This window comes from Theobroma umbraticum, unplaced genomic scaffold (assembly GCF_002168275.2).
Source record: "Theobroma umbraticum cultivar Fairchild unplaced genomic scaffold, ASM216827v3 scaffold_44.0, whole genome shotgun sequence".
In the NCBI taxonomy this organism is placed as follows: domain Eukaryota; kingdom Viridiplantae; phylum Streptophyta; class Magnoliopsida; order Malvales; family Malvaceae; genus Theobroma; species Theobroma umbraticum.
The window spans coordinates 7333324-7347345 of record NW_018397255.1 but is presented as its reverse complement, the minus strand read 5'-3'; the positions used below and the strand labels follow the sequence as shown (position 1 = coordinate 7347345).

General features: G+C 30.0%; 1 long non-coding RNA gene across 1 annotated transcript; it reads right to left on the bottom strand.

The window, feature by feature from the left end:
- Positions 1-2172: 2172 nt before the first annotated feature.
- LOC110409504 (uncharacterized) lies at positions 2173-3322 on the bottom strand. Its single transcript, XR_002444575.2, has 2 exons — positions 2906-3322; positions 2173-2691 (listed from the first exon to the last, which is right to left on the bottom strand). It is a non-coding gene; the product is annotated as an uncharacterized LOC110409504 (long non-coding RNA).
- Between the last annotated feature and the right edge of the window lie 10700 nt (positions 3323-14022).

The window sequence follows — 14022 nt, the reverse complement described above, 5'->3', positions numbered from 1 at the left end:
TCATTTCCTCTCCCACATAAACAACGAAGTGCCCCTTGGGAGCTCTTCTCCCTTCCTTGTAGTTTCTTTTCTTTTTCATTTTCGCAGAGAAGATTCTCTTTGAATGTAGAAATATCAGAGTGAAAAAAAAGTTTGGTTTGTGCCTGGAACTGGGCAACAGCCTTGTCAACATATATATAGAGGAGTTGCTGCAATGCCTTTAATTTCAACAACAGACAGTGCCTAAACCGAAAATGTTAGCAACTTGGTCTTGTGTGTTTAAATCATGAGACCCGACGAGCAAGTTGCTTTCCTAGATGACAAGCCCGTGTGAATGAGGGGAACTCGGCTGCACCCCACATGGGGTAATTTCGAGTAAAATGAATCAGAACAACACAAAAAGTGGATTCTAAGGACAAGAATTAGGATTAAGGACGGTTATATATATAATTAACAATTCACATCTTTGTTCCTACAGATATCCTATCATGTATTAAGCATTGGTACTTACAAAATTAGCCACCATGACAACAACAATGCATTCGCGTGATCCTTATCTGGATATCACACCTTCAAGCACTAACTATTCCTAGCTATACAGTCTAAAAACTTGATGGCTGATCAGACCATGGTACGCCTGTACTTGTTCATATCCGAATTCTGTTGTCGGTAATTATTTCCTGAGAGGCAACACTTACTCTAACTAGAAAACAAGCAAGAATGCTTTAACCTACATCACATTTGACCGAATATTGAAACCATTTTCTTCCCTCAGTAAATCCTGCCAATTTGACCAGAAAAAGTAGCCAATCATCATTTATTTGTCTGCACCTTGAAAATCATAGAGTCCATTTCTTCTAGCAACTTCTCATATGTTTGTCCGGTGCCAAACACGATTTGACCCGACGCTATATAACATGTGAAACCCAACGTCTTTTCTTATTCCACTCAATTACCAATAGAGTTTAACACTGTAGCCGGGGAGGAGGCAATGAACTGAGTCAACATCAAACTCTTCCTTCTAAAAGCAACTGCTGCCTGCCTAGCATACCAATATATTATCTATCCCGCAAAACCTAATCCTCTTTGTCTATGTAACTTGAAGCTCTCCAGAATTTCAGACATGTACAGATGAAGGTTTGCATGCAACGTATTTTCCAGACAAAGAGCAAAGGGTGATGCACAAACTTGGGCCGCCTAACAATTGGCAAAACCTATGTCGTACGAGTATTCACATTCTTATTATATCCGAAGGTGCCTAGCATGTTAGCTGAAATATATGTAGTACCATGTAAGTTGCAACATGCTGATAAGTTTGGCCTATACATCCACTATGAAATTGGATTTTCATGTTTAAATCCTGCATTTGAACAAGCTAGAGAGATGATATATAGTAGATATTGTGAACTACATATTTAGTGACAAGGAATTGAGGGTGATCTTAAGATGGCGATAGGATAAGGTTCATCTGAACTTCATGCGCAATTTTATAATAACCCATGAATACAATATACTGAAACATAGCCATGTGCAGAAAAAAGTTGAATGGACTTGACATTGGAGTGGGTCTCCGCTCTACCACCACAGAACAGCAACAATGTCAAGGTGTAGAAGATAATAGTTTAGGGAAGACGAGTTTTTTTTTTTGTTTTTTGGCTAAGTCAAAATGATTTATTAATTGAACATAAATGGTACAATGAGAGAAACAAAGTTTTTCCTCTCATTTCCAGCAGAAAATCAGAGCACCCCTAAAACACAAACAACACCCCAAAGAACAAAAAAAAAATTACATATCAGACTCAGAGAAAACAGCACACAGTGCATCTCTAAACATGTAACTTAACACGACAGATTGGCTATATCCGCACCATTCTCTGCACACTATCAGTCAAGTCATTGGCCTCCTTGAAAGCTTTTTGTCCACAATTTGTACTACAACGAAGCATAAAATATCTCTTATCTGTCAACATCAGATTTAGTTAAACTCGACAAAAGTGTTAGCTTCTGTAAAGTATGCACAAACACAATATCACCAATAATTTTTTTATAAAAAAAATTATCAATTTCATTTAAAATGTATTATAATTTACCTTATAATCTGAACTTTACGTTACATACTCATAAAACTGTCACTTTAAAGTTAGATTCAACAATTAGAGATTTCTTATCAATCCATGCCGATAAGATGAAAACTTAAAAAACATTTTTAATGGTCATTAATTTTGGAAAATTACAATCCATTATTCCCAAAAAATAAAGAAAATTACAAGCACAGAACCACATGAGTCTCTTAGCACCCCTCCACAACCTGCCAGGCCTAATTTAATCCTAACAAAACCTTCTAACATTAAATTTCAGTTCATTTTCTTTTCGAGAAATTCAAAAAACTCTTTTTCTACCTTCAACAGAAGTATATTGGAAATTCCTAAGCTCAGACCATCACCCGACTTCATCAATACAACCATTGCCTTCAATTGCTTTAACCCATAATGTTGATCTCATCTTTATCATTAACAAAAAAAAAAAAAAATCTCCCCCATCCCATTTTTTACCATTAAACACAACATCATTGCTTGCAATCCATAATGATCAAAATGTAGGCACCACACACTGTTAACCACCTCTTTTCAAGGCATCTTCACAAGACTTAAGGAACATTTCCACAGGCATTGGAGTCACCCATAATAGCCTCCTCCATTTAAACCTGTAAAACTACACAATCCATGAATAATAGCATGAGATAAGAATATGATCACAATCCTCCTCCATTAAACAACACCGTCTAAATGAACATTGATTATTCTCAAACAAGATTCCTCGGGATCTCAAAAAAACTTTTAGTAGGAATGCGATGCAAAATAACTAACAACAAGAAACCCTGAATCTTAGGAGGAATAACGTATTTCCAAATTGAGGAGAATCATACCTTTTCCAAGTTCAGGTGTAACATGACGATCTAGAGCGACTATAAATCTCTAATAGAGAAGGAGCGTTGTGATCAAGTTCCCATCTTAGCTTATCGTCCTTCTCCCTGTCAAGGTATACATCTCTCGGAGATTCTACAAAAGTTCATGCAATGAACTCAATTCCCACTCAAAAAGCTATCTTTGAAAATGCAGATTCCTTTGTCCTCCTTGTTCCATGCCTCTGCTACTCTAATCCCCTTGCCAACCGCTAAAGAGAATAGTCCTGGAAACGTTGTACTAAAGGGATTGCCTGTAGTCCATTTTTTTTTTTTGAAGATTAAATCATAGCCTTTCATTGCAAAAGAAGGGGAAGACCCCCTGTACACAAAAGAGAGCGACCTGACAGAGGAGATGTCAGGCCAGGTTGTAATTAATGAGCTTGGCTTACAAAAACATAGCCAGCTGATCAGACTATAAGCTGTACATGTAAACAACCATTACCAAAATCGGTAATTCAACCAGCATACAGGAAAGATCACTCAAACATTTAAGGGAAAAGTTGGAGCACTTCACGTGGCCTGTCCACGCCTAATTTCGCAAGGTTATCGCAAGCTGTAGTCCAATTGTTTAACCCGAAGCAAACATCACTTCCATTGCCCACCATCTGACTCGTTTCTACCCACCAACTTCTCCGCTCCATCAAATTTTGGTAAATTCACTATATTTCTCCAAACATTTGACATTCTCTCCTTATGCTGCTTCAAGGCAGCCAGTGCAATTTTCCTTCACCATATTTACCATGGATGAGCCTTCTCCACAGAGCCCTTTTCAACCCCATAACGCCACTATCACTTTCCTAACATGATTGAAATCTTATGATAAAAATTAGAAAGCCCTAAGCCTCCCAATATCTTCGGTTCACATGCTACTGCCCATATCACCTTTGCAATCTTCCTCCTATTGTCACCACCTCTCTTAAGAAAAGTATCTTCCAAGTTTCTTAATCACTCCTTTAGGTGCTTGAAAAACTGATAAGTTGTACACAGGCAATGAGTTGAAAACAAAATTTAAAAAAATAATCCTTCCTCCAAAAGACAAATATTTCTTTTGTCATAAAACGAGCTTGTTTTTAAATTTGCTTGCCATTGATTTCCATGTTCGAGGGCTTCTCGAGTTCACCCTCAGTGGAACACCAAGATACACAAAAGGGGTAGATCCCATTCCGGATGGCAAATTTCTGCCATTTCCATACTAAAACTCTTTTAATACAAAATTAATATCGGTGTATTTTTTAAATCAATTTCATATCTGCGTATGTGTGAAAATTAATATCAAACCTGTGTATGTGTAGAAATAATACCATACTTGTACATGTCTTGAAATGAATATCAAACTTGTGTATGTATGGAAGTTAATATCAAACTTGTGTGTGTGTGCAAATTAATATCATACTTGCGTATGTATGGAAGTTAATATCAAACTTGTGTATGTATGGAAATTTATATCAAATTTGTGTATGTGTGGAAATTAATATCATACATGTATGTGTCTTGATATTAATATCAAACCTATGTATGGAAATCAATATCAACCTACTGTATATGTGGAAATTAATATCATATCAGTATATTTGTGGAAATTAATATCAACTTGTGCATGTTTGAAATTAATATCATACTTGTGTATGTGTACAAATTAATATCATATTGGTGTATTTTTGGAACCTAATATCAAACCCATACATGGAAATTAATATCATATCAATGTATTTTGGGAAACTAATATCAAAATTATGTATGTTTTGAAATTAATATCATGCCTTTGTATGTGTGAAAATTGATAACATATTAGTGTATTTTTAGTAACTAATACCTAACCTTTTGTATGAATGTAAATTAATATCAAAACCTGTATGAGGAAATTAATATCAAAACTTTGTATATGAGAAAACTAATACCAAACCGGTGAATGTGTGAACAACTTACTTGTGTCTGGAAATTAATAACATATTTGTGTATGTTTGGAAATTAATAACATGTTTGTGTATGTATGAAAATTAATGTTAAACCTGTGTATGTGTGGACATTAATACAATGATAATAGTAATAGATAAAAATTTAATTAGTGAATTCATGTAAAATACATGTAACACCATAACAATCCTAATTCATTAAAAAAAAAGATTGATTACTTTAAAGCCAGATATAAAACTAGAAAATTGCCCCACCCTTGTTAACGGGTTGATGAAAAATATTTACCTTTTTTAATGAAAAAAGAAAATGTATAAAAAAGAAGTTCAAAATAATAAAAAACAAAAAATGCATAGTTCTATTCCACATTTTTCTTCTTATTCTAGTTATAGTTTTTATATTTTTATTTGACTTTTGGTTTATTTATAAATTGTATAGATTTCAATTTGATCTTACCATTTTGATAAGAGATATGGATTATGGTTGAAAACAAATAGATTGGATTTTTAAAAATAATTAGGAATTTATGTTTATGATTGAAAATATATATATATTAAATCAAAAGCTTTAATCATGATTTTTTTGAGTAAAAGTGAATCTAAATCCCCTGCCCTTTTTCCTATCCCAATTTGCTCCCCAACTCTCACAAAGTGCCATTTGTCTACTTGTTTATTATTAATTAATATATATATAATTTTAATTTTTTCCTTGTTTATCTCTCATATTTCCTTTTCTCTGTCACAAAAGGATTATTGGTTTAAATTTTGTCCTTATTTCTCAGAAGAGGAAATTTGAAAGAGAAATAAGAAAAGAATTTAAAATCAAGCATGTATTAATTAGTAATAAAAAATTAAACACATGATATTTTATGAGAGTCAGAGCACAAAGTGGGAGAAGAAACAAGGATAGAGTATTTGGATTGGGCAAAAGTTGGATATCAAAATCCAAAGGTTTCTAAATGCTTATTTCAAAAACAAAGAAAAGAAAAAGTTAAATGCGTAAATAAGTCTTTGAATTATACCAATAAACTCAATTTAACCCATTTTCTTTTATTACATTTAAATAAGCCATTGAATTCTTATTTTAAATCAAATAAGTTATTTTCTTTGACCGTTGATAAACTTTTGTTAGTCAATGGTTCAATTAGGAATGCGCACAGGTAGGTTGCAACTGTGCAACTTATCAAAATCAACATCGGCGGCCACAATCGTCTCGATTATTTGATGACGGTTTAAAGAGTCAGTTTTAATCGTCGATTTAAAGGGTTGCTCAGTTCGATTGTTGGCCACACATCCTCTCCACCCGAGCCAACCAAAAAATTGAGGGAGAGGAGTGAAATTCCATTTTTATCCTTTTTAATCCCTTATTTCTTATTTCCCTTCTCCAATATTTGCATTCTTTCATGAAATCAACCCCCTTTTCCCCTTTGAAACCCTAAAAACCTTCTTTCTTAGTCCTCATCAATTGTCATTGCCAACTGTTTGTTGTTGGCTCCACTTTCTTGCCATCGTTGCCCTCTTCACCAATCACCAGTTGTCTCTTGCTATCATCTTCCCTTTGTAAAAAATTTATCTTCAAGGTATATTCAATGTTGAGGAACTTGAGTAGTTGATAAACTGTGCTTGTTATGTGAACAATGAAATTCAGATTGTTTTGTATTTTCATGTGTTTTGTCATTTGTGAGGCTTTTGTTGTGATTTTTATTTTTTTGCTATGTGAATTGTGAACAATGAAAGCTGGTCTTTTTAGCCTTGATCCCTATCTCGAATGTGCTCCTGCAATCTAGCTTGTTTGGTTATGTAACTTATGTTGATTCTATTGTCTCATGTTTGGTCTGCAAGTGGATTTCATGTTTGGGTTTATGTTTAAGTGCAGAATGTTTAGATGTGCATCAAAGGTTTCGTTCTTTTAATTTTTTAAAAAATTTTATTTTCTTTATTAAATAATTTTTAAACTAATACTTACAATATGAATATTAGAAAAAATTGAACTTGATTTTTAGATAAAGAAATATACCTTTTTATTTCTTTATATAAAGAAATATAAAGCTAGGATTTAGAAATTAATTTGAATTTTATATTATTATTTCTTTTTAAACTCTTTAACTAAGTATTATTTTTTTATTTTATGAATTAGAACATAAATAATAAAAACTTTTATTCATGTCTAAGCCTTTATATAATTTATAACATATTATCATTAACCAAATTTAATTCATAGCATACTATCATTGGTGAAATTGATGCTTGCATTGATTTTTTTTTCTGCAAGAAAATTTGTTTTATTTGCGAGTTCTTAAAAACCTTAATCAATAAATCATAAGAATGTTTAGGTTTTGACAAATAAATTCATGTCACATCTTTGTTAAGTTCTATGTGTCCAAAAATTAAAATGTGTATAAGAGTCAATTTTTTGCTAATTAATTTGATCCAAAAATCACATGTTCAACCTCTCATAATAGAAAAGAGACATGAGTCATACAAGGGGCACATCAATCAAAGAATAAATTGAAGATATTAATCCAAAAACAAAAAAAGTTATCAACCAATACATTAATTTTTCTGTTTTCTATATTTATAAATCAAAATTAATTTAGAAATTATTTAAGAATTTAAATCATACATATTACACTCCGTTAAAGTATGACAAATTAGAAAATGACATGGTTTGGGTTAGAACTTAGACAGAGATTTTAATCTTCATAAAATATGCTTAAAATATTAATATTAATAAAGAAATACTCATTTTTTGAATATTTTTTTCTTTTTTTTTGGTTATGCATGGTACTATTATTCTTTTTCACTTTGGCATACCAAATTTATTTATATGATGATTATTTTTTTTTTTTTTAGATGTCAAAGGAAATTGAAAAGAATATAAATTTGACAATTAATTACTCAACGTCTACACCTCAAGCTAATGCAAGTGTTATTGATGGCAATGCAAGAAGTGAAACAATAAGCTCTAAATCGCATAAGCAAAAGGAACCATCAAAGACGTCTTTGCTTGCGTGGGATCACTTTACAAAATTTGTTGATGACATAAGTAATCATAAGGCTAGTTATAGTCATTGTGATAAGGTTTTATGTGCTGATACCAAAAAAATGAAACATCCTCTTTAAATAATCATGTTAAGGTTTGATTGAAGTTGAAAACACTTAATGCTAGTGAAGAGAGTAATCAAATGAAATTAGTTTTTTTATCAGGAGGAGATGTGTCTTTGGATAGTTGGAAGTTTGATCATGATGCAATTAGAAGGAGTTTAGCTAAAAGGATTATTATAGATGAGTTGCCTTTTAGATTTGTATAAATGAAAAGGTATAGGAAAAACATAAAAGAAGCATGTCCTAGATTTCATATACTGCCACAATGGATTGTTGTTAGTGCAATTAGAAGAAGTTTAATTAAGATGATTATTATAGATGAGTTACCTTTTAGATTTGTGAAAACGAAAAGATATAGGAAACACATGAAAGAAGCATGTCTTAGATTTCATATACTATCATGATGGACCATTGTTAGGCATTGTTACAAGGTTTATGCTAATGAAAAAACTCATATGAGAAAATTTTTGAGATCATGTTCTAGTAGAATATGTCTCACCACAAACACATGAATTTTTATACAAAAAATTAATTATTTATATCTGACTGCTCATTTTATTGATAAAAATTGAATGTTGCAGGAAAGGATTTTGAACTTTTGTCCCATTACTAGTCACAAAAGTCAGGCTATTGGGAAGGCAATTGATAGATGTTTGATTGATTGGGTAATTCAAAAGATTTTTCTATTACTATTGATAATACTAGTTCCCATGATGTTGCAATAGGACATTTGAAGAAAAAATTTAATGTTGTCAGAACTAGTATTTTAGGAGGTTAATTTTTCCATATTAAATGTGTTGCACATATTGTTAATCATATTGTGACTAATAGGTTAAAAGGATATCCATGACCCAATAGTTAGTGTTAGAGCAGCAATGAGATATATTAAACAATCTCTTTCTAGATTAGTCAAGTTTAAGGAGTGTGTTACTGGTGTAGGAATGGATAGTAAGTGTTTATTGTGTTTAGATGTGTGCACCAGATGAAATTTTACTTTTCTGATGTTGGATACAACTATGAAATTTGATAAGGCTTTTGCATCATTTGAGTATTGTGATAGTAGTTACAGAAGTGAACTAGTGAGGAATGGAGATGAGGTGCTTGATGATAATGATTGGGCAATTGTTAGAAGGATTTTTCTTTTCTTAAAAGAGTTTTATGATGTGACTATGAATGTTTCAAATGCATCTTATGTCACTACCAATTCTTTTCTTAATTCTATTTCTAATGTGTATGGCACTTTGATTGAATGGCAACAAAGTAACGATGTTGATTTGAAGTTTATAGCAATAAGAATGAAAGCTAAATTAGAGAAGTATTGAGGGAATATGAAAAAAATAAATTTTGTGTTATACATTGCCTCGATTTTTGATCCGAGGAAAAAGTTTAATTATATTGAATTTACTTTGCAAGATATGTATTTTCTCAAGCAAGTTTTGTTGATGTTTTGTTTGATGAGAAAAGCAATGGATGAGTTGTTTCAATGTTATAAGAATATGTTGCAACCCCCTCAATCTCATGTTGGTGAAAGTGGTCAAGAGTCTCAAACGTCAATGAGACAAGTCAATAGCAGTGAAGGTAGGCATGGTATTGTTATTGTTTCGAGTGGCAAGGACCTAATAACTACTAAGAAAAGATTAGGTGCTTTTAAAAGGCATTGGTTAAATAGCAGCTTAGAGGAGCAAAAATTGAAATTGGATAAACATTTATCTGAGTCTGTGGATGATGATGCTAGCGAGGACACTAACTTTGATGTTCTCATATGGTGGAAACTCAATTAGTATAGGTTTGCTATACTTGCTATTATTGCTCATAATGTATTGGTGGTTCTCATATCAACAGTTGCTTCAGAATCCGTTTTTAGTATCGGTGAACGTATGCTTGATGCATATAGGAGTTCTTTGACTCATAAGATCCTGTAAGTACTTATTTGTGCTCAAGATTGACTATATGGAAAAGCACGTGGTGATTCAAAGCAGCTTGAGGATGATTTGGATGAGATCGATAAACTTAATTTCGGTAATTATTTCTTTATTTCTTTAGTTCTTTGTTTAATTTACCATAATATAGTATCATTTTTTTCTTAATTTATTTCTTTGTTTCTTTAGTTCTTTATTTAAAGATTTTACATATTTGTTATTTTATTTCTTAGATTTATTAAAGATTAGGTTAAAGCCCATATGTGAGCCTGAGGTTGGGTCTGACTTTGACTCTAAGTAATGTGTTATTCTGATTGATATTTTCACTTTTCAGGTAATATTATCCATAAGTGTTATATATATTTACATTTATAATTTATTTAGATTATCTTAACACAATCATTAACACTAATTATTTTATATCTTAATACTTTTAGGAACATGTTTTGAAAAATCGTTGCATTGGAGTTGAAGGATTAAGGTCCATCAAATCTATGTTTTGAATTTTAGTAATTTATGTTATGTCATTTTTGGTTGTGTAACTTTTAACTTTTATGAATTTGTAATATATGCAATTTATTAATTTATATTGTACTTCTCGGATTTAGATTAATTGCATTGCAAATTATGTACAATTTATGAAAATCCTTTTCCCTTATCTTTTCCATTTTATATAATCTTCTTGTTAGTCAATTTAATATGTGGTATTTATTGCTTTTTTTAAAAAATAAGTTATTGATTTTGCCTTCTTATAAATAAATAATATGGTGTTTATTGATTTTTATTAAAAAAATTATATAATGTTTAATTAGATAATTAAAAATAAATCATATGGGTTGGATTACGTATTTAAACAATATGAGCTTAATTTCAATTCTGAAAATGAGCTTGACACAAATTTAAGCCCAAACCAATACAAATTTTTCAATGGTTTAATCATCTTTAGGCTATTTAAGCCCAGGCCCAATGCAACCTCTAACTGATCGAAACCGACCTTAGTTTTGGTTGATCAATTTTCGATTACGACTATTCAGTTTCATTCAATCATAAAGGAATGTCATCTTTGGTGGTTTTGGTTTCTCTCAAAATCGAAACTGATCGAAACCGACCGATGCACTCACTTAGGTACAGTTAGCAAGTTTTTATGTCACATCATCTATCATGTGGCAGGTTGATGTGCCATCTTAATGACATCAATACCATGAAAGAAATGATGTGGCACCAAAAATTGCTGCTTAAGAATTAGGTTGTTTTCTTTTTATCTATTTAAATGTCTAAAAATTATTAATTAAGAATTTGAAACAAAAAATTTAAAAAAAACCATAATTGTTTAAAATTAATTATTATTATTTCTTAACTGATTACCATATTCTTAATTGAAATCATTTTTCCTAACAAAAAAAAAACATAATCCAACTTTTTCAGTTTGATTAAAGCCATTGTTGCTCAATTGAAAGTTCGGATAGAGAAATCTGAGAATACCCAGAAATGATTTTGAAAAGAGGAAGAGTAAGGTAGGACACACAAAGTTTATAATACTAAAACTAGTAAAGACACACAACATTGTCCCACACTAAAAAAAAATCAAATCCTTTTTCTCTTTCTTAAAATCTGTAAGGAAAATTTGATAGCGTTAAATTTTATTTACTAATAATAATAGATTTTCTCTCCACATCTTTTACAATTTGTGAAAATTCTAAACTACCCAAATAATGATTTTAGAAGAGGAATGGGAATTGCAGATAGAGATGGGATATTTTGATTATAAGATACATTGGGCTTAGGGAGTGTTGAAAAAAGTGAATATTTGTTTGTGAATATTGATTTGTTTAGGGTATTTGAGTACATGGTTGTCTTATGTAATTAGATTTAGGTTTTTTTTTTTATGTTTTTTGTAATCAAATTGGAAAAGTTGAATCAGGTTATTTTGGTTAAGAAAGATAACTTCAATTAGGAAAATAGTACTCAGTCAAGAATGGATAGCAATAAGTTTGAAGCAATTAGTTTTTCTTTTTTTAAAACCCTAACTAATAATTTTTGTACATTTGGATGGAATAAAGGAAAAACACCCAATTCTTAATCAACAATTGTTGGTGTCATGTCATTTATCATATGACATTGATGTCATCAAGATAATACATCAATATGTCACGTGACAGATGACGTGATATTAAAATTTGTTGATTAAGAAAGAAGGGTTTATTGATCCAAAATAAAAATTTAGGGGTTTATTTAAATGTAATAAAAAGATAAAGATTAAATTAGCTTTCTAGTTCCAAAACTTGTTTAGGGTATTTAACAAAAAAAAGCTTGTAAATGCTAATTCAAACATAGGCTATCCTAACTCTTTAGCGAAGTGGCAACAAAGTTAATAAGATAGTATCACTTTGCAAACTCACTCTCCATTAAAGAGATATAATGATAAGTAAAATGTTAAAAGATATATCTTCACAGTTCTCGTATCAATAAAAAATAAAATAAAATTTAATGTATAAATCGATACTTTTTTTCAATTAATATAAAATAAATTTTAAGAGACTTTTTTCCAGTTAATAGATATATTTTTTATTAAATAACTAAATAAGTCCTTGAACTACATCAAGAAAGTTAATTTAATTCATATCCGTTTATTGCGTTCAAATAAATTCCTCAATTCTTATTTTGGGTCAAATAAACCCATTTTACTAATTGTTGACTAATTTTTGTTAGTCAAGGGTATAGTTAGTAATTTTTGATGCTATATTATCTGTCATGTAGATTTTGATGATGTCAATATCACATGGCATCAAAAATTGCTGATTAAGAAATGAGTTTTTTCCTTTTTACCCATCCAAAATGTTCAAAAATTATTGGTTAAGGATTTGAAACAATTTTTTTTTAAAAAAACCCTAATTACTTCAAATTAATTTTTTTTTGTCCAAATGTTCCAGTTTAATCAAAGCCATTATTTCTCACAAATAAATATTCACTTTCTTCAACATTCTTTAAACCCAACATCCCTTATTGTAAGAATGTCCTCTCTCTGTTTGCAATTCCTATTTCTTTTTAAAAAATTATTTTTTAAGTAGTTTTAAATTTTTAAAAACTGTGAAAGATGTAGAGAGATAATTTATTGTTGACTTCCTCTTCTTAAAATCATATCTAGGTATTCTTGAATTTCTCTACATTTTCGAAACGAACATCCCTTATTGTAAGAATGTCCTCTCTCTATTTGCAATTCTTATTCCTTTTTAAAAAATTATTTTTTATGTAGTTTTAAATTTTTAAAAACTGTAAAAGATGTAGAGAGATAATTTATTGTTGACTTCCTCTTCTTAAAATCATATCTAGGTATTCTTGAATTTTTTTACATTTTCAAAACCAGCATGCCTTATAGTTAGAATATCCTTTCTCTGTCTACAATTCCTATTCCTTTTCTAATGATCGTTCTTTAGATAGTCCTAAATTTTCAAAAACTATGATGATGTGTAGGAAAAATTTATTATTGACTTCCTCTTCTCCAAGTCGTATTTAAGTATTCTCAAATTTTTATATACCAACTTTTAATTAAGCAACAATAGCTTTAATCGAATTGAAAAAGTTGAATTTATTTATTTTTGTTACGAATGATGATTTCAATGAAAAAAATATAATCAGTTAAAAAATGACGGTAATAAATTAAGATGCTAATTAGTTAAGAAATGATGATAATCAATTTGAAATAATTAATTTTTTTTTAATTTTTTTTAAAATCTCTAACTAATAGTTTTTGATATTGAGACGGTTAAAAAGAAAGAAATTCAATTCTTAATAAGTAATTTTTTATATTATGTGATATTGATATTAACGTCATTAAAATAATACATTAAAATGTTACGTGGTAAATGATGTGGTATAAAAAGTTATTGATTGTACTGTTGAGTAATGGAAGTTAATCAATAATTAATGAAAAAAATTTATTCAACTTAAAATAAAAATTTAGAGATTTATTTAAATATAATAAAAAAATATAAATTAAATTAATTTTTTTGATTTAGTTTCGGTGATTATTTATGTATTTAAATTATATTTTTTAAATTAAAAATCTGTAGCCTGATATCCGCTCAATCCAAAAGGAATTAAAAAGAAAAGTTTTGAAGTTAAAAAAAAAAAAAGCGTCAAAACG